The following is a 12,041-nucleotide window of genomic DNA, read 5'->3' on the forward strand; positions in this document are numbered from 1 at the left end:
TGAGAGAGAGAGAGCACGTGTATAAGCGGGGGATGGGCAGAGGGAGAAGGGGAGAGAGAATCTCCAGCAGGCTCCATACTCAGCGCAAAGCCCGACATGGGCCTCAATCTCACAACCCTGAGATCATGACCTGAGCCAAAATCAAGAGTCGGACACTTAACGGACTGAGCCACCCAGGCGCCCCTTCTATTTGCTCTTCTTGACATTGACTCCTTATAGATTTGACTTACAGTACCTAGTCCTATAAACTATGGTCTGTCACAAAGTTTTGCAAAATTTACCTTAATAATCCCTCTGGAGTCCATCTACTACTCTCATGCCTTTATCATCTTTCATTGTACCACCATAACATCCTCCCAATAGTCTCTTTATCTCCATTTTAGTCCCTTGAATTTAGTCAGCTTCATGGCAATAAGAAAGATGTTTCAAAGTATTTAAACAAAAAGACTTGAATTAATGGACCGTCACAAAGGTTTTAAGAGAGTGAAAGGAAGTTAAGGGTGATGAGACACCTGGGGAAGAGCAACAGGGAGAAGCCATTACCATCCCTTAATGTAAAGGGGCAAGGGGAGGAAGAAGTGTTACAGGAACCCAGTGAGAAGTGGCACAGAAGAGGGGCCAGCAGACAGCAGCTATTGCTGCAGGTAGAAAACCAGACTCATCGATGGCTCCATAGCAAGGCAGGAAGGGAGTCAGGGTTTGCAGAATGGACGGATAAATCCCCACAAACTCTCTCCTTCTAACCACACTCTGATCTGCTGGTGCCCACCTCCCCCCCCGCCGACACACACACATGCATTGTCCAAAATCAAGCAGAAGTTAGAGGATGAAGTGGTTTTAAATCATCTTCAAATTCATTTACAGTCCCCTCATCAAGGGGTGAAGTCTAATTCTCCTCCACTTAAATATAAATATAGGCTGGCCTTAATGACTCACGTCTAACAAATAGAATGTGAAAGAAGTAATGCTACATGATTTCTAAGGCTGGGCCATAAAAGGCAATACAGCTTCTGCCCAGCTCTCTCTCTCGGGATGCTTGCCCTTGGAACGCAGCCATGTTGTGAGGAACCCCAAGTCACCTAGAGAGGCCATGTGCAGACTATATTCTGGCAAAAGCCCTTGCAGAGGTCCAAGCCAGAAGCCAGCACAACCACCAGACAAATGAGTGAGGAAGCCTTCTAGATGACTCCAGCACCAGTCAGCTGTCTGACTTAACTTCCTGAAATAGCCTCAACTTAGAACTGCCTCACTGAGCCCAGTCAACCCCTAGATTGTGAGAGATAATAGTAAATGATTATGCTTGCTTTATATCACTAGGTTTGCGGTGGTTTGCAGTTATAGACAACAGGAGCTCTGAGAGTATAAGCAATGCAGTCTGTAAGGACTCAGCCTGTTGGGCATAGAGCAAAACAGAAAAAACTGCAGAAAGTGGATCTAGGGCAATACACAGCAGATAACCAGCACAACTTCCTTAAATCTCTCCTCCACGGTATAGCCAGAAAACCTTTCATTGGCTACAAGCAAAACCCCAAGCCTGGCACACAGAATTTCCAAGACATTGCTTTCCCTGCTTTTCACTACCATCTCCAGGAACTCCCTGTTCTGTGATTTATTTAATGGTTGTACTGGATTCTTTGTAGTTCTCCCTACACACCATGCTGTTTCTTTCTTCCAAGACATATGACTTTCCCTCTAGAATTATCCTTTTTTTTTAACCTATCAATCCTGAATGTTACCTCCTTTATGAGCTTTGGCTAAAACTTCTCTACGTACCTTTTTCTTATTTATACTTTACCCTAATATAATGAAATAATTTCTTTGTGGGTCTTGGTCTGTCTTCCCTATAGGGGAAGCTCCAGAAAGGCCAAAAGAACCTTTATTCATGTTCATTCATAGAGAAATGGCCTTAAGAGAGGCCCAGGCTTCTATTTGTCTAGAGATTAGACTGTGGGGTGCCTGGGTGGCTCAGTCAGTTAAGCGTCTGCCTTCAGCTCAGGTCATGATTCCAGGGTCCTGGGATTGAGCCCTGCATTGGGCTCCCTGTTCAGCGGGGAGTCTGCTTCTCCCTCTGCACCTCCCCCCCATTCATGCTTGCTCTCTCTCTCTGAAATAAATAAATAGAGTGTAGACTATAAGTACTATGAAGGGCAGGACAATGTTGATCTCATCCTCAACTCTAATCCCAATGCCTAACACAAGGACTGGCAAACAGGTGCTCAATAATAGCCCTTGAGGGGCGCCTGGGTGGCTCAGTTGGTTAAGTGTCTGACTCTTGATTTCAGTTCAGGTCATGATCTCAGGGAGAAGAGATCAAGCCCCACATTGGGCTCTGCGATCAGTGGGGAGTCTGCTAAAGATTCTCTCTCTCTCTCTCCCTCTGCCCTGCCCCTCCTCTCAAATAAGTAAATAAATCTTAAAAAAAAAAAAAAAAAAAAACCCTTGAATGCGTGCATAAAATGGAATTCCCCAAAAAGCCAGCATGGAAATAGCCCTGCACTTAATTTCTCACTAAATACTACTTATTTGGAACTTGAAACATGTTCTGTACCATTGTTGTTAACTCAAAAAAAGCAAGGAAAATGGGTGGAGAGTGGTTTTTTTCTACACTCTAGGATGTCTGGTTTGGGAAGGCTCAGTAAGAAAATGCACCAAAAACGACAGCTTAAAAAATACCAAATTTCATTCAATAAAATGAGCTGTAACTGACCTCTAGCCAATGTAACTGACCTCCTGCCCTCAGCAGCATAATAACAGAGAGATGACAATAAGCTTTTATAACATAAGGATGTTTGTAAGGAAAAGGAAGAAGCTGAGGCAGGAAATAACTTATAGACTCTTAAAATCCCTTCTGTTAAAAAAAAAAAAATGATTCTGACGCTTGTTAACATAGTACAGAAGACTTTATTCAGGACTATTGCAATAGATATATCAGGGAGGAAAAACTTTCCCTCTACTCTCTTACCTTCAGTATTTGAGAGCCTACAAATTAAATTGACAAAAGACAGTGAATAGTAGCAGAATACGCCACCCCAAAATATGCTACTTTGGCATAAGATTTATTTTGAGCTGAAGGCAATTGAGAAGACGCAGATAGAAGAAAAGTTCTCTGCCCTCCCTCTGTTTTTCTACAAGTAGGACATGAATTTGTAAAGATGTTCCCCCTCTCCTCTCCACCAGGAAGGACAGAAGTTAATCACCAGAGACAACTCTAGACTAATCAGCCCAGAGAGAGCACCAGAAAAGTCTACATACCAAATGTTTCTAACTAGCCCTTATCTTCCATTAGTTCTTCCATATGTTTACCTTCCCATAATTTGCCACCCTTAGAAACTCAAAGGCCTTGGGCGCCTGGGTGGCTCAGTTAGTTAAGCGACTGCCTTCAGCTCAGGTCGTGATCCTGGAATCCTGGGATGGAGTCCCACATCGGGCTCCCAGTTCAGCAGGGAGCCTGCTTCTCCCTCTGACCCTCTCCCCTCTCATGCTATTTCTCTCTCTCTCTCTCTCAAATAAATAAATAAATAAAATCTTAAAAAAAAAAGAAAAAGAAACTCAAAGGCCTTTCTTTTCCTTTATCTTGTCACGTCTCTAAAAATGTGTTGCTCTCTTGAGTTAATCATCAGTGAGTATTCCCATGTGTATTTAAAATGCACACATTAATAAACTTCTATTTGTTTTTCTCTTGTTAATCTTTTGTCAGTCTAATTTGCAGAGCCCCAGCCAATGACCCTGGGATGGGTAGAAGAAAGAGATCTTGTTTTCCTCTCCTACAACAGATGAGCAAGAGTAAAAACAGATTTTTATTCCTGATTGTACATTGCAGAAAAATGTAACTTAAAGAGGCATTTAAAATTTGGGGCTTATAGGGGCGCCTGGGTGGCTCAGTCGTTAAGCGTCTGCCTTTGGCTCAGGTCATGATGTCAGGGTCCTGGGATTGAGCCCCACATCGGGCTCCCTGCTCCACGGGAAGCCTGCTTCTCCCTTTCCCACTCCCCCTGCTTGTGTTCCCTCTCTTGCTGTCTCTCTCTCTCTGTCAAATAAATAAATAAAATCTTTTAAAAAAAAAGAAAGCTTTAAATAAAAAATAAAATAAAATAAAAAATAAAATTTGGGGTTTATATTAATAGAGGAAGGCGTAGGGGATAAAGGTACTTACAGGAAAACAAATGACTTGTTGGAAAGATAAACAGGCCCTTAGGAGAACAGATGGAAGATACGGTAGTTTTGTGACAGTGTCTGCTCAGGCATGATGTGGAGACTTCTCTCCAGTGATGAGTCAGTCATCCCTGGTTGCTCCCAGGAAGGGGATTTATGACAACTGAGCTCTCTGGGGAGGCTCTGCTTTTAGGCAGATAAGAGATTTCAGGAACGCAAATGCCTTCTTCTCAAAATAATTTTTATGCCACAGTAGCTTATTCTGGACCCCTTCAAGTGTCAAGACTATCACAACAGAGGGGAGAGATTGGGCTCAACTCCAAATATAACAAGGACAAGTGAAGATTTATAACCAATGAGCAGAACGAGGGGTCAGTAGATGGAAAATTACTAAAAGGAAACATCATGGGTAGGGGGTTTCTTGCTAAACTAACTCAGCAGGATTCTTTTTTTTTTTTTTTTTTTTTTAAGGATTTGCCACTTTTTTTAAGATTTTATTTATTTATTTGACAGAGAGAGAGAGAGACAGCGAGAGAGAGAACACAAGCAGGGTGAGTGGGAGAGGGAGAAGCAGGCTTCCCACCGAGCAGGGAGCCCGACGCGGGGCTCGATCCCAGGACCCTGGGATCATGACCTGAGCCAAAGGCAGACGCTTAACGACTGAGCCACCAGGCGCCCCACTCAGCAGGCTTCTTACTGAAGGCAAGCCAGGGTGATCAGGTATCAAGAGTGGGGATTCTCAGGGGATGTGGCTGGCTCAATCAGTAGAGCATGTCACTCTTGATCACGGGGTTTTAAGTTTGAGCCCCACATTGGGTATAGAGATTACTTTAAAATCTTTAGGGGCGCCTGGGTGGCTCAGTCAGTTAAGCATCTGCCTTCGTTTGGCTCAGGTCATGATCCCAGGGTCCTGGGATCGAGCCCCATGTTGGGCTCCCCACTTAGCAGGGAGCCTGCTTCTCCCTCTCCCTCTGCTCTGCGCCCCCCCCCCCGCTCATGCTCTCTCTCTATCTATCTCAAATAAATAAAGTCTTTAAATAAATAAGTAAAATCTTTTTTTTAAAAAAAAAGAGAGGATTCTCTCTAAACTGACTTAGCAGGATTCTTGCTGTGAATGGACTAGGCAGGCTGAAGACAGGTCCCAAGGACAAGGCCTAGTTGAAAAGAGGTCTCAGAGGAGCCTGACTGAGGTTTGGTCAAGGAGAGAGTCTTTGTCACTTGTGAGCTCAAACTGAAGCTGACTATAGTCTTTGTTGGGTGTCATCTGAATACCAAGAGTCCTCTGTGACCATTGCCTAAATGGAGCCAAAGACACAAATGTGGCTTTTGAGCCTTCTGGCTTTATATCTGAGTTTCATGTTGCTTTCCCTGCTCTACTCATGAAAAAGAGGGGAGAAATGTCATCTAACCAAAAATGACCCAGGCAACCTATGATATGGGAGAAAATATTTGTAAACCATGTATCTGGTAAGAGGTTAATATCAAAAATATATAAAGAACTCATACAACTCAATAACAAAAAACAAACAATCCAATGTAAAAATGGGCAGAAGAACAGAATAGGTGTTTTTCCAAGGAAGCTATCCAAATGGCTAACAGGTACATGAAAAGAGGCTCAACATCTGGTCATCAGGGAAATGCAAATCAAAACCACAATGAACTATCACCTTAATAGAGAGCAAAATGGAGTCTGTCGTGTCAAGCAGGAGCCCGTGTTGAGCAATGACGCAAGTAGGTAAAGGTACTGCAGCTAGGAGGTATCGCCGGGACCAACATTAGCTGACACCCCAGAACTGATAATGAGCAGAACCAGAGGAGGTCTACAGGGACCCGAAACCAATTAAATCCCTTTAAAGAGGGAAGGATTCTGGCAGCAAGCTGTTAGACTCTTCAGACGTGACCCCTCTATGTCTGACCACTTAAAAAAGGCAACTGCCACCAACTGATCTCCGAACAGAACTGAGATCCTTCACTGCTTGAACATAAGCAGTAAGTGCCAAAAGCTGCCGCAGACTGGGGCTTTATCTCAACTGCGTGCCCATAGACTGACTTTGCATTTGGTTCGTTAACTTCCTACACCTGTTATCTTGTCCATTGTGTGGTTTGTCTTCTGTCCTGCTCTGTGTGCTGTTTGAGAAGCCAAGTTTAATCACATGGTGAAATGTCATTGAGTTTGGAATCCTGAACCTGCTTTATAATTGTGATTAAACTTTGCTTTATGATTGAATAAAGCTGACATTGTGGAAAGACACAACTCGTGTGTGCACCTTCATAGGGTGCTCATGGCACACCTCATACCTGTTAGAATGGCTATCATAAAGACAAGAGATACCAAGTGTTGGCAAGGATGTGGCAAAAAGGGAACCCCTGTGCATTGTTAGTGGGAATTTAAATTGGTACAGCCACTGTGAAAAACAGTATGGAGGTTCCTCAGAATATTAAAAATTGAACTACTGTATGATCCAGCAATCCCACTCCCAGCTATATATCTGAAGGAAATGAAAACAGGATCTTGAAAAGATATCTGCACTTTAATGTTCATAACATTATTCATAATAACCAATATATGGAATCAAAGTGCCCATCAATAGATGAATGGATAAAAAAGGTACAGTGTGTATATGTATACACACACACACACACACACACACAAAGGTATATTGTTCAGCCATGAGAAAGAAGAAATGCCTGTCATTTGCAACAACATGGATGGACCATGAGGGTATTATGCTAAGTGAGATAAATCAGACAGAGAAAAACAAGTACTATATTCTGCGATCTCACTTATATGTGGAATCTTAAAAAGCCAGGGCACCTGGGTGGCTCAGTCGGTTAAGCGTCTGATTTGGCTCAGGTCATGATCCTGGGGGTCCTGGGATTGAGCCTTGCATCAGGCTCCCTGCTCAGTGGGGAGTCTGCTTCTCCCTCTTCCTCTGTGTGCTCTGTCTCTCAAATTAAATAAATAAATAAATAAATAAATCTAAAAATATATAAAAAATTAATTCAAATTAATTCAAATTAAAAATTAAAAAGCCGTGCTCGCTTCGGCAGCACATATACTAAAAAATTGGAACAATATAGAGAAGATTAGCATGGCCCCTGCACAAGGATGACACGCAAATTCGTGAAGCATTCCATAAAATAAAAAAAAAAAATTTAAAAAGCCAAACTCATAGGAACAGAAAGTAGAATGGTGGTTACTGGGGCTGGGGGGTGGGGGAAGTGGGGAGAAGTCAGTCAAAGCGTACAAAGCTGCAGTTATGTAGGATAAATAAGTTCTGGAGATCTAATATACAGCATAGTGATTATAATCAACAATACTTGTATTATATACTTAAAATTGCCAAGAGACTGGATCTTAAATGTTGTCACCACAAAAAAATGATAATTATGTGACATGATAGAGGTGTTGGCTAATGTTACAGTGGTAATCACATTGCTATATATAAATGTATCAAATCCACATTGTACAATTTAAACATATACAATGTTATATGTCAATTATATCTCATTTGAAAAATGACTCAGTGAATATTCTTAAATATTCCTTCAAATCCCATAAAACCTAACGTTTCTGTGGGAATTCTCTTATAGAAGAAAATATAAGGACCATTTTATAATAAAAAATGTTTTTTAATAAAAAAGGGAATAAAGATGCTTGGCTGTGATGGGGATCAAGACACACTACCCCAAAATATGGTATCTTGGCATATTGAATATTTTAAGCTGAAGGAGCATGAAAAAAACAGCAGAAGCACCTTCCCTCATCCTTCTGCCCTAAAGTGGGTCATAAGGCCCTCATGTGAGAGGTGCCCTGCCTACCTCCAGAGGAAAGGAGCATCCTCATGTCTGAAGACACAGGGATGCTGAGAAGAATCTGAAAGAACAGGCCTTGTTAAGTTTCCCTCCGTTTACTACACTTACCTCATACTCCTTGTCTATCATGTTCCTCTACAACTGTCTAATCCTTATCAAACCTAGCATAAAAATACTCGGGTCTGTTAGGTCAGGCCTCATTAAAGCTCCCACAACACATAAAACATGTATCAAACAGATTTGTATGCTTTCCTCCTGTTAATCTTTGTCAGTTTAATTTTCAGACCTACCCAGGCACCCTAAGAGGGGCAAGGAAAACTTTTTCATCCCTTATAGCTGCATCCAAAAACCTTTTGAGCAAAATTAGTGTGGGCATGTTCTAGCAGAAATGGAATTTTAGCTCCCATTTCCTGACTAAGCCATTTGTTGTGATAAGCCCTTCCTAGCTCTCGTCTTTCATGTCTCTCCCACACGCCCTGCCCCTCACCATGCTTACCTGTATCCCCATTCTTCCTCACCTTACTATCCCCCCTAGGGGCCCTCCTATATAATTTGGTCCCTCTATTCTAGCAAGTGGTTCGTGAAGATCTGGTCCTTCCTTTTGACTCACCAGAGCAAAGCTGCAGCCATTAACGTGATGAAGAAAAAGAGAGTGTGCAGAGGAAAAACTGTTCTGAGGGAAAACTTTACAAGGAGTACAGAGTTATTTTAAAAATAAAAGCCAATACAGAAATAAAATAAGCCAAATTTCTCATCTTCTTTCTCTCCCCACCCCACCTATACAGCTCCAAGCTGTCCGAAGGTTTTCAAAAACCCCATATGAACAACTTCAGACACTACCTGGCTCAGTGGAAAGTTCTGTAGCCACAGAAACTAGAAGTAGCTAGAATCAGCACATAGGAATCCTAAAGCCATTAGGATCAAAAATGCATACACGGGATCTTCATGCATTAAAGATTTAGAGAATCTGAAATTAAACCTTCTCTTTCACCCTGAAAAAGCCACTGCATCTCCTACAGGTCGTATTTCAAGTCCAACCAATGGGTTAACCTTTTGTGACTTCCTTACTCTTCCTAAATTCCTCCTCTTTTAACTTTCCTGCTCTTAACCCTCCATTCACCTTGCCAGAAGCTCCTTATGGAGAAATATTTGCGTTTCAATGGAAAACTCTATATCGTCTATAGCCTGCCCTTCTGGGTTATCAGATCCTAGCCCTATTCATTGTCTTTGAGCTACTTTGCAATTCTTTGTAAGCTGTAGGTAGCTGATAGATATGTAAATTATGTCCTGTTCGGTAGTAATTCTAATTAATTTCCTTCCCTCTGTGGCAAAACCATTTCTGCGGACCTTTGCAACTTGTCTCAACATTCTTTACTTCATGTAAATCTGTACAGTTTTGACTTTTCCTTGAACCAATTATAACATCCACCTGGTTCTCTCATATCATAGAAATGACAAACACTCTCCTTGACCAAACTTTGGTCAAGCTTCCCTGAGCCCTGTTTTCAGTGAGGCCTTGATGTTGGCCCTACATCCTTGGGGGGGGAGGGGGGTGCTGCACAGCCCGCTTGTAGCAAGAATCCTAAATCATTTTAGCAAGAATCTCCCCACCCTTGATATCCCATCCTGTCCTGCTTTCAGCAAGAATCCTATTAACTCAATTTAGCAAGAATCTCCCTACCCTTTTGATGTCTCCTCTCAGTAACTTTCCATCCACCGATCCCCTCATTCTGCTCCTAGGCTCTAAGTCCCCAGCTGCCTTTGTTGCATTTGGAATTGAGCTCGGTTCTATACTGAGCTCTCTTTTTTTCCCCTAATGCAATAGTTCCTGAATAAAGTCTCTTTTACTACTTTAGCTACTGGAAGGCTCTGGTCCTCTTTAATAGGAGTAAAATTACTTCCTTAACATGTGTTGACTTTTAGATCTGTATGAGAGTCATGATTTTACCTTTCTCTGAAAATTATATTTTAACAGCCTTCTCCTGCTCTCACCAAAGCATATGAAAGAGAGATTTTGCCACCCCAAAATACGTCTTTTTGGCATAAGGATTATTTTAAGTTGAAGGCAATCAAAACCCAGCAGATTCAGGAAAAGCTCTTTACCTCCTCCTCAACTGCCTAAATTTACAATTGGATGGTGGGCCTGTACCAGGAAGAGAGCTATTACTAGAGATACCTTTTACCTAAGTAACTTATCTACATAACAAGGTTGCTCTCCAACCATCTTCTCTCACCTTCCTGTGAATGGGCTTTTTCTCCTTTGTATCCCAGATCCCTACCCTTTCCTTAGCTCAAAATGTTATATAAGCCTCAATTACCTGGCTGCCCTTTGGGTCTCATATTTTTATGGAGTTCCTATACTTATGAAATTGGTTTTTTTCCCTGTTAATCTCTTATGTCAATTTAATTATTAATCCAGGCAAAGAACCTAGAAAGGAAAAAGGGGAAATTTTTCCTTTCCTACACATATCTGTCACTTTCTCTAAAGAAAATTGATTCCACACAAATCTTTTCCAAGAAATCTTTATGAGGTGTTCCTTCAGTGTTGAATCACTTGATATGGGATGAATGTGTAATGTGTTGCTTTGTTCTTAGGAGGATTTACTATCCCAAATTAGATTGAGTTCCCAAGAATCCAGAGAGCCCTGTGTTTCTTTGATATTCCCAGACAAGTACCTTGCACAAGCCTGGTGAAAATAATGTTTGTGGTGATGTCGTCCTGAGGTGTCAGTCTGACAGCCACTTCCACAAAGTGGGAGGCAGGAAACATCCAAGCAAAGCAATAGATCTCAAAAATATCCATTAACAAAGCCCATGCTCTAAAGCTGAACCGTTTCACTGCCCTCGGGCCTCGTTCAGATTTGGAATTCCTCCCCACACACACCACTTACTAACAAGCCTGTTTGTCTAGTCCCTTCCTACGGCACATTAGAAGCAATGACCTGAAAGTGAGCTCTTAGAAACAGGCATGATGAGAGAAGAGCAAGGAACAGCTGCAGTGTAACTGAGGGAAGAGATTTTGAAAAGGAGTAAATCGAATAAAATAAACCACTACGCTGCTGGTCAGTTTTTAAAAATAGATGTCTGTAGAGGGCACCTGGGTGGCTCAGTTGGTTAAGCGACTGCCTTCGGCTCAGGTCATGATCCTGGAGTCCCGGGATCGAGTCCCACATCGGGCTCCCTGCTCAGCAGGGAGTCTGCCTCTCCCTCTGACCCTCCTCCCTCTCATGTTCTCTGTCTCTCATTCTCTCTCTCGCAAATAAATAAAATCTTTAAAAAAATTTTTTAATTAAAAAAATAAAAATAGATGTCTATAGAAAAGAGTTTGGACCTGTGTATAACATTCTCTGCTAAATGTAGGACAAGGTATAATATAGTGTTGGTAGATATAGTTCATATATGTGAAGTATTTATATATATGGCATCCCCTCCATTTATAAGAATGCTAGATAAAGACTATACTTTCAGAGATCATTTCTACAGTTTGTTATAAGAATGCTAGATAGATTTGGTATTGCTGAAAAACAAAGAATACAACCAAATGATTGTTTGGTAAATATTATCATGATATCAATGCCTGCCAATTTACTTGCATTCATTCTGATGAAGGAACACTGGTCTTCAAAAACAACAACAAAAAAAACCGCTGCTGAAGACCTATCTTGCAGTTAGGTACTATTGCTAGACCTCAGCCACTGATGAATGGTCTAAAGGTCAATGTCCCAGAGCCCCTACTTTGGGGTTCATATGACAATAGCCCTTTTCTTCCTCTGAGCAGGCCTTATAGCAAGCTCAAAATCAGGCATTTCTAACTGGGCTAAGCTCCTCCCATGAAAGCAAACTTGCTCAAAAATCAGGGGCTCATCCTAAGACTGTTGAAAGCAGAAAGAGTTAGGGATCTCCAGAAAAAGAAAGATTAGTTATAGCTTTGTGACATAAAACAAGTCATTTGGGGCCCCTAGCTGTTTTCCATGATCTATGCCCTATCTGTCCAAGCACACTTCTTGCAGAACTTCCTAGGAGGTGTCAGAATTACAAAGAAATGCAAAAGCTCAGTAGTTAAGGATTTTAAG

General features: G+C 41.7%; 1 non-coding gene across 1 annotated transcript; it reads left to right on the top strand.

The window, feature by feature from the left end:
- Nucleotides 1–7,187: 7,187 nt before the first annotated feature.
- Nucleotides 7,188–7,296, top strand: LOC123323459. The gene has a single exon (XR_006539404.1). It is a non-coding gene; the product is annotated as a U6 spliceosomal RNA (small nuclear RNA).
- Nucleotides 7,297–12,041: the final 4,745 nt, after the last annotated feature.

The sequence above is a fragment of the Neomonachus schauinslandi genome, chromosome X (assembly GCF_002201575.2).
Source record: "Neomonachus schauinslandi chromosome X, ASM220157v2, whole genome shotgun sequence".
NCBI classification, from domain to species: Eukaryota; Metazoa; Chordata; class Mammalia; order Carnivora; family Phocidae; genus Neomonachus; species Neomonachus schauinslandi.